The 22,020-nt window shown below is 39.5% G+C and overlaps 1 protein-coding gene across 3 annotated transcripts in view; it reads right to left on the bottom strand.

Annotated features, from left to right (window-relative positions):
- LMO7 (LIM domain 7) overlaps positions 1–22,020 on the bottom strand; it is a 95,968-nt gene that overhangs the window by 62,400 nt on the left and 11,548 nt on the right. For all 3 annotated transcript variants that reach the window (XM_074911948.1, XM_074911958.1, XM_074911968.1), the window contains exon 3: positions 10,347–10,453. The gene's annotated coding sequence lies outside the window, so the exon portion shown is untranslated. The remainder of the gene's footprint in view (positions 1–10,346; positions 10,454–22,020) is intronic.

Below are 22,020 nucleotides of genomic sequence, written 5' to 3' on the forward strand. Positions count from 1 at the left end.
ATGCCATGATGATGAAGATATTCCAGTTTCATAGATTTGATCTGGGGGAAATGTGAGGAGGTGAAATGAGAGGGTGAGGAAACAGAAAATGATCAAAGTCCAAAGATTCAGATGGCATTTACAACAACAGCAAATTCCAGATTACCCACAGCAGTACAGTGACATGACACTGTTTTTCCTGTTCCTAATATGTCTTGACAATGCTTGGGGTTTGTTTCTGGGTGGGATTTTTGAGGGGATATTTTCATTTCTTTGGGTTTTTTTCGTTGCTGGTTTTGCAAACTACTATTAAAAACTGTTTACTAGAGTAGTTGACACTGGTAAATTTGGACAGATTAGGATTAGTTTGTGGAATTCTATAGTAATTCCCTAACTGCACAGATCTGTGATGAAAATACATCACATCTTCAAGTCAAACCATACATAAATATACTGTGCCTTCTGTTACCTTGGGCATTTTTAGCTAGTGCTTTACCAAGTACATCCCTCACCCCAGAAAATGATCACAGCTGAGAGCATTTTACAAACAACAGGTCACAGAGTTAAGAAGAATACATTACTGAGCCATAAATCTGACAAGCATATTTCAGCATTTATTCACAGTGCACAAGTGGCTGTCTGTAATTTAATAGCCTTTGCAAAAGCAGAAGTATTTTGAACTTAGCCTCCTCTTCCCTGCCCCAGTTAAATATTTTATCATATAACACACTGGAATCCACGTCAGTTGATGCATATCTGTACATACTGGGTTCAAAGGTGTGTATGTGTTTACATTTGAAGGACATTTTTTCTAGAAGGGAAAGGAAAGAGGAAATATCATTCATATTAGTCAACCTTCTTACTCCAGTTCCAGCAACCAGCTGCAGCAGCTTTCAAAATTTTTCTTCCTGAATCAGTTTCTGATACTGCACTCCCTCCCTGAGCAGACAAGAGCATGAGGAGGGTGCAGTCGATATGCCGGAGGGCAGGGCTGCCAGGAGGACTGGCTCTGCAGGAACCTTATGACATTCAATGAGGACAAAGTCCAAGTCCTGCCCCGGGCACGGACCTAACCCCTACAGTTGCAGAGTGGGATGGGGAGCTGGGCCTGGCAGTCCTGCTGGGGCTGAACGTCAGCAACCCAGCAACACTGGCCAACAGTACCTGGGGCTGTACGAAAGAGTGTGGCCAGAAGGCTGATGGACCTGATCATCACCCCTTTCCTCAGCACTTGCTATGCCACATCTATAATGCTGCTATCTCCAGCTTGGTATCCCCAGTACAGGAAAGACATTGACAAACTGGAGCACTTGAGTGGAGGTCCCTGGGATGGTCAGGACTGGAGATCCTGAGCTTGATCATCCAGTCTGTTCAGCCTGAAGAAGAGTTCTCCAGTTGTGTTTTCTTTTGTTCTTGTTTTTTCCTTTTGTTTCTTAAAGACAACAGAACTCTATCATTTAAAAGAAATGTGAAAAGATCATGCCTGTGTGGTACTGTCTAGCACCCATTTCCACCCTCCCCATCCCTTCTTGTCTTCTAAACCATTGGTAAGACATTATTTCATTTCAGTGCTTCCAGTGACAAGATGAAAATGACCTTGCAACCCTCTTGACACACGCTTTATAAAAATATTTGAATTAGTTATTGCAAGACAAATTATGTTCTGTAGTACAGTAGAAAAACCTGTTAACGCCGCTTTGAAGGATACTATGAGTGCTCCAATTAAGAAGTAGTAACAATTAGAATTGAAGTCTCTGAAAGCACTGTAACAATATTATTAATCACAGCTCAGGAATAAAAATGGCCAAAAGTAGGATTTGGTATGAAGTAGGATCCAGAACTGTCAACATACTCTTTAGCTTTACTTTCTCTATTTACAGAGTATACTTAACTGACAAACTCCTGTATCTGTGGAAAACTTCAAGAAGTCAGCTTCCCCCAGTATTTAAATATCAGAACTCTTCCTATTGAGTTGTCTGTCTACAGAAAATATAACTGAACCTCAGTAATTTAGCAGTAAAATATATAAAAAAAATATATGATAGTGAAATTGTATACATATTTCTGTATAATTGATATTAGGGTAACACAAGCTTATTCTTTTTAGAAGTCCTTCAACTTCCAACCTCAGACACAAGCACTTTTTTGTATGCTGAGAAAAAAATCACCACCAAAAAAAAGCAGGTTTTCTATTTACCTTCTTTCATAACACACAGCTATTCATGCAAATTGCTGTCCTCTTTCTACTACACTGTTTTATAAACTGCATTTAATCCTGGAATGCTAGGGGACTGATGTGCATATTAAAATGAATATAGGTGCCTAAGCTTTGGATGGATTCCCATGGTAATCCTAAAAGTTTAGATACTTCTGTTAACATAAAGCAAAAGAGCATTGAAAAGTACAGTAAAGGCTTTTAGTAATAATGGTTTTGTACACCCCCCCCCCCCCAAGTTATTCCAGAGATACTTTTAAAATGTAGTAGGATCAAAAATGAGGACTTTAAACAAGCCAACATCTTTAAGCAAAGCTAACTGTAACTTCCTTCAGCAAGTCATTCAGTCTTGTAGTGTAACTATTTGAATTCCAATATAAGGCTGTAGATCTGTGTCACTAGAGATACCTGAATTGCTCTCAATACAACTAACACACACTAATGTCATTTTTTTCCAAGTTTGTTCAGACTCTTCATGTACACTTGTAGGTGCAAGTATACAACTCCAGAAACTTTTCATTCTTACAGCAAAATTATCTCACAGAACAGATAAATGTTAAATCAAACACTATCAAGAGTATAATCCTATAAAGGAAGTATAAATTATTAACTGTTAAATTATGCAACAGAAAAAATGAACAAATCTCAAACATTTCTCTTAATGACCAGAAACTTCACAGATAAAGTAGAAATATTAAATAGCACCACACCCAACACTTTACAGACTTTACACGAAGAGTTGGAGGTAAATTTCTTGCAGGTATGGTCCAAAGTCTGGAACATATTTTATTGTCTACAACCATTTTACTGGAATGATTTAAAGCTTATGTAAATTAATGACATGAGTGTGAGTATTTTACACTAAGTACAGCAGTTTCACAAGACTGATAAAATACACTCTTTTCATTTTCTTTACCTTTGCATAACTGTCATCAGTATGAATAAAAGTTAAAGGTGTGAAGTGCATGATCTTGAAATTAGTTACATCCTAAACAAAATAATTACAGCATTTTCAGTGTTTAGAATATGGCTATGCCAAGAAAGATTAGCTGCTGTAAATATTACTCATTTCTATGAAAATGCCCATAGCAGAAAAAAAAAATTCCACACTTTAAGTCATAGGAACATTTCTAGAATCACTCTGAAGTGAGGGTGCTACACTTTTCCATTTCAATGGAAGTGGCACCATGAAACTCAGTTACCACAATAAAAAACCTGTTACAACCTCCTGTGTAAGAAATGTTATTTCCCTGAATATATTAAAAAAAAAAAAAAAAAAGCAGCATTCATTGTTCTAATTAAATTTTGGTTAAATGGTTTTCATTTCACTTTTCAAGACCCACAAAACGCTGTCTTTTATTCCTTTCATCCCAACTTGAATTCAAAGATAGTTTATTAAATCTTTATGCCCAAATCTTTGAGGTGATTGACTTTGTAGTCACATAGGTATAACCTGGAGACCTTACACAGGTATAAGTATAGTGCTAACTACTATCATACTTCTTGCATGGAAGCACTTAGCTTTCATCCAGTCCACAACTTTCTATTCTACACAAAATAAAAAGGCAGGAAAGGGTGGTTCCATGTTGTGTGTTTTGGGTATTTTGGTTTTTTTTCTTTTTTTTTTTAAGCCTAGGTTTTTCAACTCATTAAAATATGTGTTTCTTGAAAAGATTAGTTCAGCAAATTCAGGTATGGCTCCATGATGTACTCTTATAAGCATGGAATTCTTAACCAAAAAGTTTTCAAGAAGGTATAGTAACTCTACAAATATATTAGATATGGAAGAAGACCCAAGTATGAATTCAGTGATGTCAACAACAAACACCAGCTCTGACGTATCTGATCACAAACTTACTTGCACTGTCTCTCTCTGACAATGCAAACCAATCTGTGGCCAGTTTGTCTCTGTCTCTTGACTCTGCCTCCTTTGAGCAAATATGGCAGCTCTTCCCAAGACACAAAATGCGATACAAGTCCCAAAAGAGTGTCCCTTCATTATAGCTCAAGCTTCCAGGTAAGTCCCTTGCCAGATAGTTCAGAGATCTGAGTGTTACTGGCAAAGCAACCCTAAAAAAAATTCCTCCTTAAATTGAGAGGCAGTACTGCTTTCACAATTAAAGCTCTCCAAAAACCAGATTTCTAATAGCACTGATAACAGTCCTCCACTCAAAAAGACCATCTATGATTTCTACGCAGATTGCTTTCTTCAGTGGTCTATTCGGCAGTGGTAGCATTCATCCCATAGAACAGAAATTTCACTTTGCCTTTGTTGACCCTGCAGAAGAAAGCACCCTGAGCAGGAAACAGAATTGGAATTAGAAAACCTGGCATATTGCCCAGGAATAGACAGGAAGAACGTGAATATCATGAGAAACCATCAACTTACATTAAAAAAAAAAATAAAATTAAAAAACCTCTTTTCTAATTAGAAACTAAAATCTACAGTTATTTTCCTAGCACATGAAGAATGGGAAGTTGTTAAAGGACTGAATGTAGAACTGGAAGAAGCTACATTTGCATTCAACCCCTCTGCTACTGCTTCATTGCTATTTTCAGAAACCCTATTATACCTGCACATTAAGTGGTTGCATGCAAAAAGAAAAGTGAGGCAACTTCATGACTGAAAGGAAGCACTGGCATTATTGTAATCTGAATTATGGGCTAAAGGAGGTAGTTACTAGAGGATGCTTTGTGTTTGCCTTAACTTGGTGCTAGAAGGCTTCCTTTTCAACAGTCCCTAAAAATTGATGGTTGCTTAGAAAGGGACAATAGTTGTGACATGGCAGGTAGTGATTCTGTATGTATGCTTAAAATAGTTTATGTTGCTATAATGAATATAATTGCTCATTCTTATTTAATCAGAATACCCCATGAAATATATCCCACTCCAGATGGATGAAGAGATGCAGAATATATGCTTACAACTGAATCACTTAGCAACTATTTCATCTTCTCAGGCTTTATTTTAAAAGCATCTCATCTCTGAACAACTCTTTGTGGTATTTTAAATTCAGAAAGTATTATCTCTGAATGGAAATAGAGAGCCTCTCAAAAATTCAGCTTCTGAAGTGCATGAACACAAGGATGAACATGACAACAGTTGTTACTTCTCTCCAGTTGACTCTAGTTATATAGAGCTTTTTGCTACAGAAAGCATAACATTCAAATTTTTCCAGTATTCTTTTTTCCTTTAGGAAATGATGAAAAATAGAGCTAAAGGGACATTAAATCAATAGATAAAACTACCCAGAAGTTAGAAATGCATGGGCTAGAGTCAGAGCTCCATTAATTAATCTCATGTACACACTTAATCCCTCTTCAGAAAGACTTCAACAGAGTTTTCTGTTTGCTTCATAACTTTTACATATTCATTATCAATCCTGTGTGCTAAATGAAAATTAAAGAACAGAGCAGAAAACATCTGAAGGCCTTATCCAAATACCAAGTTCTGCAAGGTGCTGAGATACTTCCAGCTATCTTTGGAGACAATTGTAAAGTTTCATTCAAGACCTACTCTAAATATAACCCTGTAATAATATTATTAGAAGCCAAATATTTTGATTTGATATTTTTTCCAATAATTAAATTAATATAGTAAAATTTCAACATCAGGACTCAGGGGCTTTGTGGTAGTTTTAAAAAATGTTTGCTATTTAGGATTAAAACAGTGAATTTTTAATTTATTTTTTTTTGCTTAGTTTAATATTTGCATCTATTAAACCATCATCGTTTGGATTTATTAGTAGTATTTAATGAGATTCTTTAAGTGGATACCTCATTTTACAGAATAAGAATTTTTTTCAGATGGAAGAAATAATTTGCTTGAAAGACAAGACAAATTTTAATTATGACATCCATCCGATTGTTCAGGCTGCCTCCTTTAAGACATAATGTAATAACACATTCCATCATAATAGAAGTTTGGTGGCTGCCTAAGCAAACTCTCACTTTTAACTCCATAGCATGGTTTTACTAAGAACCCTTCTCCAGCTGGGAACAACTGGGTGTGTCACCTCTAAAGAGCTGGGTAAGGAAGTGCTTAACATTTTTAAATAGTAACCACCACGCTGACAACTGAGAGTCACTAAGCTCATATTACATTCTTACTTTGGTAGAACTAAAAGAGAATCAAATGAAGTATTAAGACAATCTTGCATTGCTATCCAGAAAAAAAAAACCACCACCAAAAACAAAAACAAAACAAACACCAAAAAAACCCCAAACACCCAAAAACCCCCCAAGCTTCTGAGCTTTAAAATAACATCTCCTCTGATTGAAAATAATTAAATCCTAGGCTAGAAAAAATTAAATATACTGAAAGAACTGAAGAGGGACGCATACACATTTACACAGATAACTAGCCAGGAAACGAGAAGATATGCACATGACTGCCGGACACAGTATGTGAGGAATAAATCTGTCTGGATAATTTTTATTGGAACACATGAAACGTTACTGTACTATACCATTGAGCAATAACTTCTGCAGATTTACAGTATGACTGAACTATAAATCTCAGACATTAATCCACACTCCCATTTTCACTGGCAGAAAAGAAACCATCCATGCCAGTATATTTTTTCCACATCACCCGACTACTAATCTCATCGCTGATCTGGCAAATCATGAAGTTTGCAAGGCTTTGAACAGCAACCAGTAATTTTAACCAGCCCTCTTCACACAAACTTCTAAACAATAAAATTTTAAGGAGCTTTTTCTTTGCAAAACAGATAATCACATAATCACTTGGAACTGAGAGTCTGGATATTTAAGAGGATTCTTGCCTCTCCTGTCCCAGATACTAGTAGTAATTACAGAGGAAGGTTTCAGATTATGCCTGTGCATCATCTCAGTTGCAACAGAAAACAATAAAAGTGAAAGTTGTAACCTCCTTACCAGGTAGGAAGATTATTTTCTTAGTACAGCTCTGGCAAACCATGAGGAACAGAGGGTCTTTATCTTAACTCAAGTGACACCAAGAACATTACACCACACACAGATAAAGTTTGGTATCTCTCAATGGCTTGGTGGTGGTGTTGATAAGACAGAAAGAGCGCTATCAGCGAAGGTACAGTGAAAGCCAGCAACCACACTCAGAAACAAGGTACGAAAATAGCTTTTCCTGCTGGGAAGGGAGCCTGCCCAGGTGGGACAGGTCTGTGGTCTGAAATGACAAAAGCCTAAGGGTGTATGATTTCCCACAAGGTAAGAAGAAGATACCACACACAACTGCCAGGCAGCAGAGATAGGAGGAACGGAGGGAACACCTTTTCACAGAGCACATTGTCCTCAAAGGGGAGGCGTTCCTCCTGCAGGACCTTCCCAGCACCAGAAGCATCAGAGTAATTAGACAAGTCTACAGAAGGCGAAGTGCAGCAGGGACAGAGATGCAACCTCCTAGCCACTGTCAGAGATTGCTTTTGTGCTGACAATTCTCATGTTCTCCTTAAGAACAGAAGCAGACCCAGCCTCTTTATAATATAATACCTTCCTCTTATCTATTTGCCATATACAAGGCAAATGAGGCATGTTCTTATGCCCAGCAGTACACATCAGGGCAGTGTTCTCAGCTATGCCAGCCTGAAAAGCTGACTATTTAAGCAACAGTTTATTTAATCTATTTTGGGTAGATAAAAACCATATGCTAACAGTGGTGCAACAGCAGAACACAGCAATACTTGCTGAGGTGTCAAAATACACACTGCTTCAGGCACACCTTAATGTTATCCCATACAACCTATCACAGCTGGTTTAAGATGTGAGCAATTAGCTTCAGGTGATGGCAGCAAAATGAATTTGTTTAGGAATGTTAGAAAGCCAAAAATTAAATGCAATCTGTTATAAAAATCAGCATATTAAAAAAAAAATCTCCCTCTCTTTAACAAGAAATTATTTACTTCTAAGGTTAACAGAGGATAGCATGAAAGGAGGACATGAAATAGTATCCCTTTTGTGAGGCCTGGCATCCTATGAGTTTTGAAGATATTTGTAATTCAGCTTGAATGTATGAAATTACCTATTCCTATTAAACAGTTAAATACATCAGATGAAGCTCACAATCAGACAGCACTTCTCTCCTGACACACATATGAATCTCTCTGGAAACCCTCTGAAGACTAGCTTCTCCTCTGGGTAACCAAAAGACCATGATTAACTTTTCAATGGAGAGAGTTATCTTAGTATAAATTATTTCCTTCATTTCTTGAAATATAACCTCCTCCACGTCCCTCTCCAAACTCCTAAACACATCAAAATATGTTAGTATAGCTAGGTTACCACTTTATAGTCTTCTCACATAGAGAAGTTTTGAATTACTCTGTAAGCATTTTACACACACTGTGGGACTGTCATATGATACACAATGTGTGGAAAATCAAACTTACATTGAAAAGAATTAAAAGAGCATGGCTGTACGGCTGGCAGGTCTTGACTCAAACCAAAATTTTGCATTGCTGTCCATAAGAAATGCTCAATGTTTAAGTCTGCTTTTTTGAAAGCCACCAATTAATCTGTTGCCAAGTAGGTGTGATGTAAAACCCTCACTGCCTTATGATGACTTCAAATTCCAGCCTTACACTCTGCTCTCAGAGCTGAGAAGGGAACTGGCAGAGCTAAAAGAATAAAAAAAACAAAAACCAAAACCAAACAAAAAAAACAAACAACCCGGTTACAGACCCACTGGATGAATTTCATGGCTGACCTCACTTGAGCACTGTGGTTAATGTAGGGACAAGTTGGATAACATACTTTGCACAACAGCTTGCTAACTTGACCTCCCCAGGGTTTCAGCTTGTCGCTTACTGACACTGCTGAAGACCAGCTCCTGACCACCTCCAACCCCTCCCAGCTATACCTTTGGAGCAAACCCTCCACCAAATAGCTTTAGCAAGGGGTTTGTGGATTAAAGCATGGCAGAGGTTACCAACCCTCTGGCTTTTGGTATGATCTAGGAACCAGCAGACAGAATACCAGCGTCCTGGAAAGGTGCCAAGTCCCTAAACACCACATTAGTGAGAAATTACACTTTGGGTAAGAGTCAAAGACTGGAAAACGCATTGCCATCTCAGACCTCAAAATGGTACGAACTTTCATTCTGAAACCAGGCAGAGAGCATGTCAACACGCTAACACCCAATCCACCTACGGAAGATTTCTAATTAAAGCAGCTATGTGTCATTTCACAGTATTTTTTTCTCCTTGTATTTACAGAAGGATTACTGCCTATTCCACTTTGATAAAACTGGTAATTTAAGACAGGAATAAATTCTTAACATTTAACCTGACACGCTTCCAGCAAAACTCCCTAAAGCTTTTCTTATTTTTGGAGACTTAATAAATTCATCCTTTCTACCAACACAGTAAAAACAGATAATAATGTAAAAAATGTCATCTTGGAGCATGTTGCTTTCTTTCTACAACACATATATCTTAAAACATCTGTTAAGTGTCTATATAGTAAAATTACACCTTAATCTCTCACAAACTAGTAATAAAATTCCTGCTAGGAGACACAGCAGTCCTGAAATTTGAGAATCCACTAATTATATTTGAGAACCAAACCAGTGCTATTTCACAAGAAAATTCTTTTCTCTATAAACATGACAATTTCCCTTTGTGCAATTCAGTACTTGATTTCTATTCACACATACCCACGACCCTTGACAGTAGACGTGACATTCGGTGACAAACACCTGATTAATATACAGAGCGGCAAGACCAGTGGTCATTCAGGAACACCATACCTGAGCCTCAGAGCCATTCAGATAAGTATGAGAAGTACCATCTCATCCTTTCAGATTTTACATCAGTAATCTTAAAGCATAAAGAAAAGCGATGCTCTCAACATCACTTAACTGTTAATTTTGCTCCAAATTTAAAATAAGCTGAATGGTTTCCATCTCATATATTCTGTAAATATTCATTAACAATTAGTTTGCTTGTAAGGCATAATAATACTTCATTTTTTAAATTTGTGCAAATCTAATCTACCAGTCTTAACAAGGCTTAAACCCTCACCACAGTATTCAGAACTGCTTGTACCAGATTAAAAGAAGAATTTTCCATAGGCAAACATTAAAGAAAAAAAAAAAAAAAAAAGGACCATGAAACAGCTTAGAAGGGGAGGGAGAAAACAAAACCACAAAACTCACTTGACTGTAACTCGATTGGACAAATCCTGAAGATCTCCTGGGTGAAAAAGCTGAGCTTCTTTCAGTCCAATATTTTCACACGCTTTCAGAAAAACATTTATATTATCCTGTGAAGAGAAGTAGAAAGCCGTTGCTTAGTTAAAAGCACTAAGCAGGTTTTGCAAGATGATTAGTGTGAGCCTTTAAATGTCAAAGTCCAGCTCACAGAAATAATACTGAAAAAGCAATCTTCTGGATCATAAACACAGGTCGTTTCTCATGAACGCAGGCAGGCTCAGTTGCGGTCTCAGTGACTGAGGGGTATGTTAAAGATTACCTGGCATAAGGCAGTGGTGAGCCAGTAGGCAGCAGTCTCCACTTTGATGTCAGCTCTGCTCAGCAAACAAACGCCCTCTTCCTAGCTTTGCACGACAAGCCTCACCTCTTGCCTTTAAAAATAACTCCAGCTACTGACATTCACCACCCAGAAACTCTTGGCAGGAGAGGAAGAAGAGGAGGGACGCGCCGTTTCTATGCTTACAGACCGATGAGGGAATACTGCACCTGGAGTCTGGGTTTGGTTGCTGAGCAAAGCTCCGGAGAGACAGAAACCAAACTGTACTCAGCTCTGCTTCTTCCTTACTTGGGGGGTTTTCTCTCCTTTGTGTTCCTCCCTTTCCTCCCCAGCCCCACCCCCCCCAAGATCAATCCAAATATATAACAAAATATAGGTGTGGTGTATTACAGCACCCACTTGCTGCACCTGCTGCAGATCAACCAAACAGCAAGAGTAAGGTTAAGAAAAAAAAATTCAACAATATAGAGAGAGATTATACAACTTGTGATCTCTTTCCACTTCATAAACAATAGGCAATAGGCAAGAAATTCCTTTTCGTTAAGGCGGAATGCTATCAACAACAAAAGAATGTGCCCTCTTGTGCACTTGCTCCCTTCAGCTAGAAGCCACAGGAAAAGGTACACGAAGTTATTTAATTCATAAGCTACACACAGCCCTGTCATTCGAAGGGTTTGTAAGTCAAGGTACTGGCATCAGAGTTTCACAGTATGGGAAAGCTCCACTTCAGCAATTTGATACACTTTGAACATTTTTTTTTCTTTTTTTTTTTCCCTGACACACAACCATTGGATGTAACAATGACTCCATCATTTAAAAAGTATTTACAAAATAAATCCACAAACAACAGCTGCTTCTTATACAGACTTTAAAAAGTAAAGCAAATACTTTAAAACAAGTAAAACAAACCCAAGAATCCCCACAACCTTCTGTTTTGAAGGTCGCTAGGATTCTTATCAGTCTGTAAACATGGCTTCATTTAAGGAAAATATCTGAACAAGGTATTCCCCATGCAGGCTGCGGGCTCCATGCTACCACATCTGAAAGATCCTAAGTGTCTCACACCATGAAGGTTATGGCCCAAACCTTGACTGCAATGTTCCACAGCGGGAGCTGTTCTGCTGTCAGGGAACATGACACGACAACGATGATGGGGGACACGACGTGTTAGAAGATGAGCAGAGGGGGCTGGGAAGGATGGAGGACACACAACCTCGCCTCTGCACCAACTTCTGCAATACCCAAGGAGCTGCCTGCACAAGTGGCCAAAGGTGCACTTCAGGCTGGGGGTGTAACCTCAGGAAGGGCATTTATTTTTTTCATTTCCACGCAATGTCCCCTTTTTCTTTCCATGCAATACAGGGATAGCTGACTAGATGCACCAGTTTTATTCAATTAATATATGTGTCACATTAGCCCAAGGACTTGAAAAGGCATCATTTCTTTTGCACGCAAGAGGCCACAGGTTAAAGTCCCATTGCAAGAAAAAGAGAAACTAGTTGTTAAACAATAAAACACATTCAACTGTCAGGTTAGTATTCAGGGGTCTGGGGAGTCCAAGAAACAGCCAGGTAAGGCAAAGGAAGAAAGCAACACAGAACAAACAAATAGTTGCAGGATAGTGAACATAACTGGCACCAACACAAAGGCAACAATCCCTGATTGGTCTGACCAGTTGCCAAAACTCAGAGTAAACTCCCAAACCAATGGGTTACGTCAACTGAACTGCAGAAAATGAGCACGCTGCGCAGGTAAACAATGAAGACGAGTCAGAGATTTAGAGAAATGGATGCTGCCTACACCCTGAGCACAATGAAAACAAACCAGAGGAGTTACTCACCAGTAGCTGCTCAGCTGCACAACCACCAAACTGTTCACACAAAATAATTAATTTTTAAGGTGTCGCAGCAATTAAATGTATCAAACACCAACCCCCTGATAAATAACACAGCCCCTGAGAACATCATCACCTACATGAGTCAAGACCTTCAGAAATGGGTCAGAGGCAGAGGGGGATACACTCAGGAGGCAGAATACAGTGTGGTAGTCACAGCACTCGCATGCAGAAGGAAACATGGTTCAAAATCCGCCTCCCCCCAGCTCCCAAGACAACAGCTTGATCACACCTGTCATCTTGCAGGTGACTGGCCCAACACCAGCTCTCCTCTGGTCATGGCCTGTAACTGATCCCCAGAACATCAAGAGATGTCACCCAAAAGGCTATTGCTCAGGTTTGGATACAAAAAGGTGTAAATTCAACAAATCAGCACTTCTAAATACCGTCCTTGCCAAGTTATTCTTGACCATCCCTAATCACTGTAGTAAATCACCAAAGTTACCAGTCTCAAAATAGCTAGCAGCCATTTTAAACTCTACCAGAATAATGAACCTGCAAATGAATTTTAGAACAGCACAGAAGAAATAAGCAGGGGAAAAAAAAGTGACAAGCTATCAACCTTGCAATTAGATTTATCATTAGAAATGTGAACAGGAACACTTTTCAGTGATGAATGCACTCAAATATAGAAGCCATCATGCTGTTCCTTTTACCAATATAACTGTACTTTAATAAGACTAATGGTCATTACCACTTCAGCTTCAAAGGGTATACTGCAACATGAATCTCATCATACTCCACAAAAATTATTCTTTTCAAACATTCAGAACTCAAAAGAAGAGAACCGCAACACATCAGAACTATCTCCTGGTGACCACACATCACTGAAGTGGCATGCTTGAGAAAAAAAGACATGCCTATATCCACAACACCCCTCTGCCACCGAAGTGTTCCCAATCTCTGTAGATGAGGGCAGGCCACTTAAATTTAAAAAACGTTCAAATTAACAGTTGCAAAGAAAGAGGAGTATGATGAGGGAAGACAAGGGACCTGTATAACAAGAACTGGAGAACTTGGTTCTGTTATACCAATAAAATGGCACACGAGATGCAATACTGCTGCCATCTACCAGCACAAGGGAAGCAAAACTAGAAGGGGAGGGAAGAGCTGCCCAGTCCAAAAGCAAGGGATCCATGGTCAGGCAGATCAAATACATTTATGCAGAAAACATAGGGTTTCTGACCATTAAAAGAGAAAGCTCCTGAATTAACAGGGATAATGTGGACAAAATCAACTAAATTATTTTAATACAGAGCTCGATCGGTGCATTTCCATGAGCATCTGAAGGTAGAATTAGCATCACAGAATTATAGGTTTTAATCACAACAAAAATAAAGCCTGAAGTCTTAACCACAAAATTCAAGTGCAATTAATTTCTGGTATGTTATTACTACTTCTAACTGTTTTGGTGGGAGGGCGTGGGGAGGTTGGAAGGAGTTGGGGGGGAACAATAGGGTTTTTCCCCTCAGACAGCATGCATGATGAAACAGCAGAGCATTTCAGATGCTCCCAGCATGATTTCAGTTTCTCACATGCTGTGCAGACTTACAGTAAATGCACAGCACAGAACATTGACTAGGTAGAGCTATTACCATTCAGCCTTTCATTCTGGCCTCAAACTTCAAAGTAAACCACACCCAAAAACTCTGCAAAGTCGTAACACGGGAGAGACAGAGCTGGCAGTGGGAAGCAGGTCATCCACGAGCAGGCATTTAAATACTGCCATTTGGAGGAATAACAAACGATACTGCACGCTTTCAGCATGCACCTGCCTTTCTAGTCCCCACAGGGCACTGCTAGCCACAAAGCCTTCCCTCTGCCTGTAGGTAAAGCATCCCCCTCTAACCAGCATTGAGAAGGAATCAAGATGCCATGCCTATACTGAACGTGAGACTGTGGTCCATACCCTCCCTCCAATGTCCCAGCAGAGCAGGGTTGCCTTTCTCACTCTTGCAATCTCACGAACATGAGGAGAGGAAAGAGCTGAGTCTTCCCTGCCCTTCCTTGCTGGACATCAGTGATGCTTCTGCTCCTAGGCAAGGGGTGGCGGGGCTACGCCAGAACTCTGCACCTCTAGCAGGTCAATGGGGTGTGAAGAGCAGGGCTGCCACTGCAGGACTACTCTTCCCATCGCTATCCTTCAGACCACAAAGAAGAAGGAAGAAGCCAGTTGCTGTATGGTAAAACACAAGAATACAGACACATTCCTTTAACAAGTAATAATTAAAGTCACTAAAAAAATCAAGGGATCACAATGGGCAGTGGCACTGTGTTTGCACCTGTTATCAGCTCCTAATATATGTCAGCACGACAAGAACTTGACACAAAGGTGAAGCAGCATAATGAAAACATACAGCACTGATGATGAAGTGTGTATGTTCCTCAACACCTAAAAACAGGGGAAAAAGAAAGAGCACCTCTCAAACAAACAAACAAAAAATAACATGAACAACAGGGAAGCAAGGGAGAAGACAAACGTAGAAATGCAAAAAGGATCATGAAAGGGTTGATCTTAAATAAGGAAAAAACCCACAAAGCTATCTGAGAAGGGACAGACAGTGTGCAAACTACTAAAAATAATTTTTAAAATCTCTAAAGTGAAGGAGCATGAAGTGAAAGCTAACTAAGAGAGGTCTCCAAATAAGAATGTGCAAATACCATCTTATTTTGACTATTTATGTGCCACGCAACATCACAATAAATTCAGTTTGTATATTTCAGTTGCAATTTAATTAAAAAAATAAATCCCTCATTATCATGATTATCTGGGTGGGGCAGGAATATTAATTTAAACAAGTGTGTAAATACAATTGCTTTCTTTAGGGAGCAGTCATGATGTGCGGTAAACCTGTCTTCTCCGTAGTTAACTGTTTCTCTGAAGCCCTACACATGCACCAAAACACAGTGAGATCTCATAGGCATACAAGTTATGGCACATCTTCCAATTCACTTGGCATCTAGGAGAAAAGCAGTTTAATTAACATGTTGTTTTTCTGTTTTTCCTGGCTGTGTCAGCCAATAGATGAAGACAGTCTGTTGTCTCTTACTCTTACATAAATACTCACCATTTTAGTTAAAGTCCTTACTTCAACTGCCTTTCAAGCTCTGCTGTGTTTTTTTGTTGGGTTTTTTAGTTGAGCTTTTTTTTTTTCCCCCAGAGTATGAAGGGGAAGGATGGGAACATAATTTCATAATGGCACCCAATACTCCCAGAACCATGAAGTGTATTTGCATGCAAGTATTACAGCATCATCCAGACTGTGACTTGGTGCCAGAAGTTGTTTTCAATTTCCAGGCTCCCGAAAAAAGAAAGAAAAACCCACTCAGTACCTACAGTGCCTAGCAACAAAAACTTTTGACATTTTAGGAAGAAAGACTGATGCATTTTTTTGGCTACAGAATTCTGAAGTCATCTGACTAGATCATATTTAACAGGTATGTTTCTTAGTACTGCATTTATGAAGACATTTGAAGTCATCTTGAAAGCTTACACTGCGTCTCCTTCAGGTCTGCATTCACCACAAACCCTCCTTAGCAGCACCCACACTCCCTTAAGGGAAGAGGTGGGTTTTTTTTAAGTAGAAAATGTTTTTCATAGACACAGCATGATACTGACCACTAAAGCTGGCTCAAATCAGTTTAACACAGAATTTACAGCTGCATTTGGCACCAGCATCACTTGATCAACTACACGTTGTTTATGTTCAGAGGTGGGGTATGGAAAGAAACCTACAGCAGGAGCCTGTTGAACAAGTCAGGTAACTTGCTCTTCCTCCAAGGTACGTTTCGGTTATTAGTGCTGGCTGTGAGTGCTGGGTGGCGACAGAAGGGGCAAGGAGGGAGAGCAGGGAACAGGGCTGAACCAACCTTGTGGTCTGACCACAGGCCTGGAAGCCAGGAACTCCCAATTACCACCTTGGCTTTGCACATCGGGATGCTCAGTGCCTGTCAACTACTCATTCCATCTGTACACTGCTCTCTGCATTTCTCTGAAGGCTGTTAACGGGTTCGACTTGGAACCAAAAGGAAGAGGAGAAGCAGACAGAATAGCTAAACTTTTTTCTCCCTTTTAGGCCAAAAACTAAAAATAATAATTAAAACAATCATACTGTAGGCATAATTTGACTTAGAGTGACCTCAAGGCTTTTGTTCTGTAAATTATCCCACCTATAATAGTGTGCATGGAGCACTGTATTGGCCAAAGATCTGAAACAGTGCTAATTGCTTTGCCACTCCTCTCCGTGTGCCCTTTGTTGTTTTTCCACGTTGTGTAAAATAATAAATTACTGTGATACTTGACACAAGGATTCCCTGCCCCAGCTCTATGCACGATTACAGACATCAGCTTTTCAATGATTCACTTCCAGCCGTCCTCTCAAAAAACAGGTGCTCCTGCTGCCAGAATGCAGGAATGAAGCTTTCTCCATATGCTCTCCCCTTACCTTGGTGCTTCCAGTATCAGTAATTATAAATCATAGCCAGGAAGAGGAAAGTTCCTCTTCACTGTTGCAATTCACATGTCTCACCAGAGTTCAGCCATTACAGAAACCACGTTCTGAAGCAGCCTCAGACAAGAAGCATTTTGGTTTTGGACAAAAAGGCCCATACATCCCCCAAACCCATCTGTAATGGCAGCAGCCAGTCATGGAGCTCTGTAAGATGAAGCTGTATGTTGAAGGATCTGCCCCCGAGTTCGCTCCTCAGTTCCTGACACTGCCAACCACTGTGTGTAATGGCCAGTAGAAGACCTCTTACCTCATTGCCTGCAACCTCTTGCAGCACTGAGCTCCACAGTTTCTTTCCAACAGGAGCAATGGGATTAAGGAAAAGACACAACAGAAATTAATGCGGGTTTTTTTAAAAAAGCACTTCCGAGTTGACTGCTTTCAAGATGGTTGACACAGGAAGTAACCGGTTGTCCCCAGTGATTTGAAATCCCTCCCAGGCCCATGTCTCTTACTGTGCTACAGCATAACCTTCACGATGACATTACAGATGTATATTACAGCAACAACATGTACCAAATGAGCATTTTATTGATAAGAGAGCGTGAATAACAGGCTGTAAACTGCAGGTGTATTTCTGGGATGTCACTGCTACCAGATAAGGCCAACTGGAAAGGAGATGGGCAAAAGTACAGCACATGGGTTCGTCAATTGATGGATTTCTGCACTTCACAGATTCATTCAATTTTGAATGAGACAAAAGGAATTTAACTTGCCCACTTGCAGGTATTCTTACGATAAAGAACATATAGGCTCAGAAAGCCAGTACGGAATAACCATACTGGGCTATTTCCGTGTTTAGACTAGATTTAACTTTCACATCAGTTGCTTGCATTCCAGTCAAAGTCAATGGAAAAAAAAAAAAAAAAAAAGTGATGTGCTTTTCACCCTGAAATGGTTTATACAAAACAGACTTTACAAGCGAAGTGTGTAAAATACTTCAGTGCCAAGTCACACCACTACACAGAACTGGAATGACAGTAATCCACTTAAAGGTGAAACTCCCCTGAAGCCTAATGAGTAATAAAAGAAGTAAAGACCTCTTGTTCTGGAAACATTGAAAGTTTTGGCAAAGCTTGCTCCCCCCACCCCCCCTTTCTTTTTTTTTTTATTTGTATAGACAAGTTTGTCTGATTTGCTTACACAGGTTAACAATATAATAGAGATGGAAATTCAGCCCCTCTGTAACACAGGGCTTGAAATACAGCAAGTTGCCTCAGATCCTCAATTCATGTAGTCTGATTTTTAGACTATGATTTAGTACTTTTCTTAGAAGAGAATTTGAAAGTTTGCTTCCTTCAGCAGTTAGACATCTTCTGTTTCTTGAGAGGAATAGCATTCTACTACCCTGTTTAACCCTTGCTGCCCTCCGTGGGCTCATCCCACAGTATAGAGGAGCTCCCCCTGTACACCCTGACCAATGAATGGATTCAGAGACAATCTGCCTCAGCCACAGGCTTCCTCATGTCTCATCCTCAAGCCTAGCAGAAAGCAAGCTCAGTCACTGCAGCTGCAGCATCTCAGCACCCTGCATTCGGCAACACTTGGTGTTGGCACTGTATTTAACAGATCTTTTACATACATCACTGTAGGGTGGTGATTCAGCACGGGCACATGGGCATGGAGTTGTTCAGACAGGCGTTAAAAGACGTGGTATGAGGATTTTGCACCAAACAGAACAGTGAGTAGTGTAGCTGTACAGCTCCAGCACTGACATCACAGAAAAAGTTGTCACAGCTGCAATTAACGTCTACTTTCTTTAGAAATTGCCATGAATTTTAAGCTCCGCACATCAGTAAGTATTTGACAAGCCAGAGAAAACCACCGTAACATCCAGCTTATGAAGATTTAACACAGATAAACACTGACTGCCACAAGAAATCTCAAAACCACGCTTCCTTGGCAAAGGTAGAAGAAATCTGATTATAAATGTCACAAGTATGATTTAAGGTGTGTACCCTTTCTATGTGGTTGACATTTTTTTCCAGTTTGGAAGGAATGTTTCTTTACAAACACAGAAACAGTCATCAGTTATTTAAGGAAATAAAAATACCATACAAATGACAGAGTATACTACAGACTACAGCTGATTGAGTTGATAAATGGAAGTTTTTCGCAGTTCATTTGGCAACCATATTTATGTATTTTGTTAAATCGCTGGCAAGTTGAGACAAAAAAGAGGTCATACTGTTTCAGAGCTTTGGTTTAGAACAGGAGGAGGGATGAAAAATTTGCACATTAGAAAATTCTTGCTGACAGTCATATTACTCTACAGTTACTTTACAAGAATTTTTCAATTAATTAAATAATCAGCATTTTGACATCTTTTCCCAGTAACATGCTGGAAACATCAGTTTGGAAGCCATGATCTCATTTAAAGCATCCCCAATACTACTACTTTTGATTCATGGAGATCAACCAAGAGGCACAGCACTTACTGTCGCCTGACTAGAGACAAGGTGAGTAGTTGAACCACCATTTCTTGGGGTCTTCACCCATATAGTTTCTCCCCACTTATGTCTGCTAGATACATTTCACTTCATCATCACCCACCCAAAACCTGTCAAGTTCAATCCAGTGTCTGGGTTTCATTCTGCCTGATCAAAGTCGTGAGCACCTACTAAAAATGTCACAAAGACTTTGCATCAACCTCCCCTTTCCCCACACCCTACATTTCAAAGTGGTTAGGCAGCAACACAAAACAATTAAAGGAAACTCAGAGCTAAGGCTGAAATGTACCATATGTTTTCAAGCAGAAGGGCACAAAACATCAGTAAACCACTGCTGAGATTACGTACTCCCACTATCAGGCATTGAAAGACTACAGAACAATGTCATCTCTAACTATTAATAACCATACTTCCTTTCTAGGACACAACCCTCTTTTCTTAATTGTCTAACAGAGGTATTTCCATACAAGCCACATTCCTCTTTCCCATAAGGCAGCAGAAAGAGTACCAGAAGTGATTTCTAATTCTACATACATTCCTATCAGGTCTTGCATCACTCCTGACATTTGCTAATTTGTAGTTTAGGTTCTCAGAACTCAGGTCAGGCATAGTTTGGTTTGGGGGGCAGTTCACAGTACAGTCTAGAAAAGAACAGGACTGAGAGTCAAAATTTCACCCCTATCCTATGCTGACTTACTGACTGACCTCAGGAAAGCCCCTAAAACTCCCTCTGCCCAAGCTCTGCTATCTTCAGATGTAGAACTGAAACCATGGTAAAGAGCTTTTTGCAAAGTACTCTGAGATCTAACATTTTTAAAATGTTTTATATAAGACGCAAGACTTTAAGAATTCTTAAGCATAATGAATAGGTTTCTAAAACACTTCATAAATTTATAGACAAAAGTCTTAACTTTCTGTTTTTATTTTATTTTTTTTATTTTTTTATATCAGGATATTCATCCCCTAGTTTGTGTGCCCATCATTTTCCTAAATCTGAAGAAACATCTGCTTAGGAGTTTGAACTAATGGCAACTGAAACTTCTGGATTTTACAGCGGAAACATACGTACTAATTTCTGTTTGCATTTTTGGTAGCACTGACAAAATCTCACTAAATTCATGAAGTAAGAAATTTAACGTATTTTTTGATGTCTACATTTGAAATACCATGCTGTGTCACTTCCCAGGTGAAAAGATATTTTGTCAGACTAATATAGATTCTTTTATGTCCAGGAAACTTGTTTGAGCACTTCAGCTGGACCACTGATCAAAGAAAAGTCTCCCCTCCCATGTAATTGTACTTGTCAGAACAAAACTAGATACTGAAGGTGTATCCTAGCCACCTGTTTGGTAACAGTCAGGTAGAAGTCTTCATCTGGTTTAAGCACTTCAAAAATCTGAAGATATTATTGCACTTACCTATAACAATGAAGTAAACATACCACTATACATTCAAATGCTTTTCAGTATTTAATGAAACTATATCATTTGCCAGAGCAGATTTCAAGCTAAGTATAAGAACAGTCCAAGGTATCTGGATTGGGGGGGGGGGGAATGTGCAGAAAAGGAAAAAAAAGACAAAAATATGGAGAACATGGTGCCTCAAATTGCTTGTTTGTTTTTTAAATACAGTAAAATATGATCACTTAAGTTATGCTGTACTTCCTGGCAATTACTATTTCTTTATTGAAAAAAATCATAGAAACATAGAATAGTTTAGGTTGGAAGAGAACTTTAAAGGTCATCTAGTCCAACCCCTCCCTGCAATGAATACAAACATGTTCAACTAGATCAGGTTGCTCAGAGACCCATCCAACCTGACCTTAAATGTTTACAGGCATGGGGCATCTACCAACTCTCTGGGTAACCTTTTGCAGTGTTTCACCACTCTCATCACAAAAAAATTCTTCCTTATATCTATTTTAAATCTACCCTCTTCTACGTTAAAACTATTACCCCTTGTCCTATCGCAACAGGCCCTACTAAAAAGTTTGTCCACATCTTTTTTATAAGCCTCCTTTAAGTATGGAAAGGCTGAAATAAGGTCTTCTCAGAGCCTTCTCTTGTCCAGGATGAACAACTTCCAACTTTCTCAGCCCTTCTTCACAGGAGAGGCTGTTCCAACCCTCTGATTATTTTTGTGACCCTCCTCTGGACTCACTCCAACAGGTCCATGTCTTTCCTGTCCTGAGGGCTCACTCCAGAGCTGGACACAGTACTACAAGTGGGATCTCATTGGAGAAGAGTACAGGGGTAGAATTACCTCTCTCGACCTGATGGCCATGCTTCTTTTGATGCAGCCCAGGATACAATTGGTTTTCTAGGCTGTGAGCACACACTGCTGGCTCATGACCAGCTTTTCATCCACCAGTACCCCCAAGTCCTTCTCCTCAGGGCTGCTCTCAATCCCTTCACCATCTCCCAGACCATACTGATACCTGGGGTCAGGGCAGTTCCAGGTGCAGGACCTTGCACTTGGCCTTGTTGAA

This window comes from Athene noctua, chromosome 1, assembly GCF_965140245.1.
Source record: "Athene noctua chromosome 1, bAthNoc1.hap1.1, whole genome shotgun sequence".
Taxonomy (NCBI): domain Eukaryota; kingdom Metazoa; phylum Chordata; class Aves; order Strigiformes; family Strigidae; genus Athene; species Athene noctua.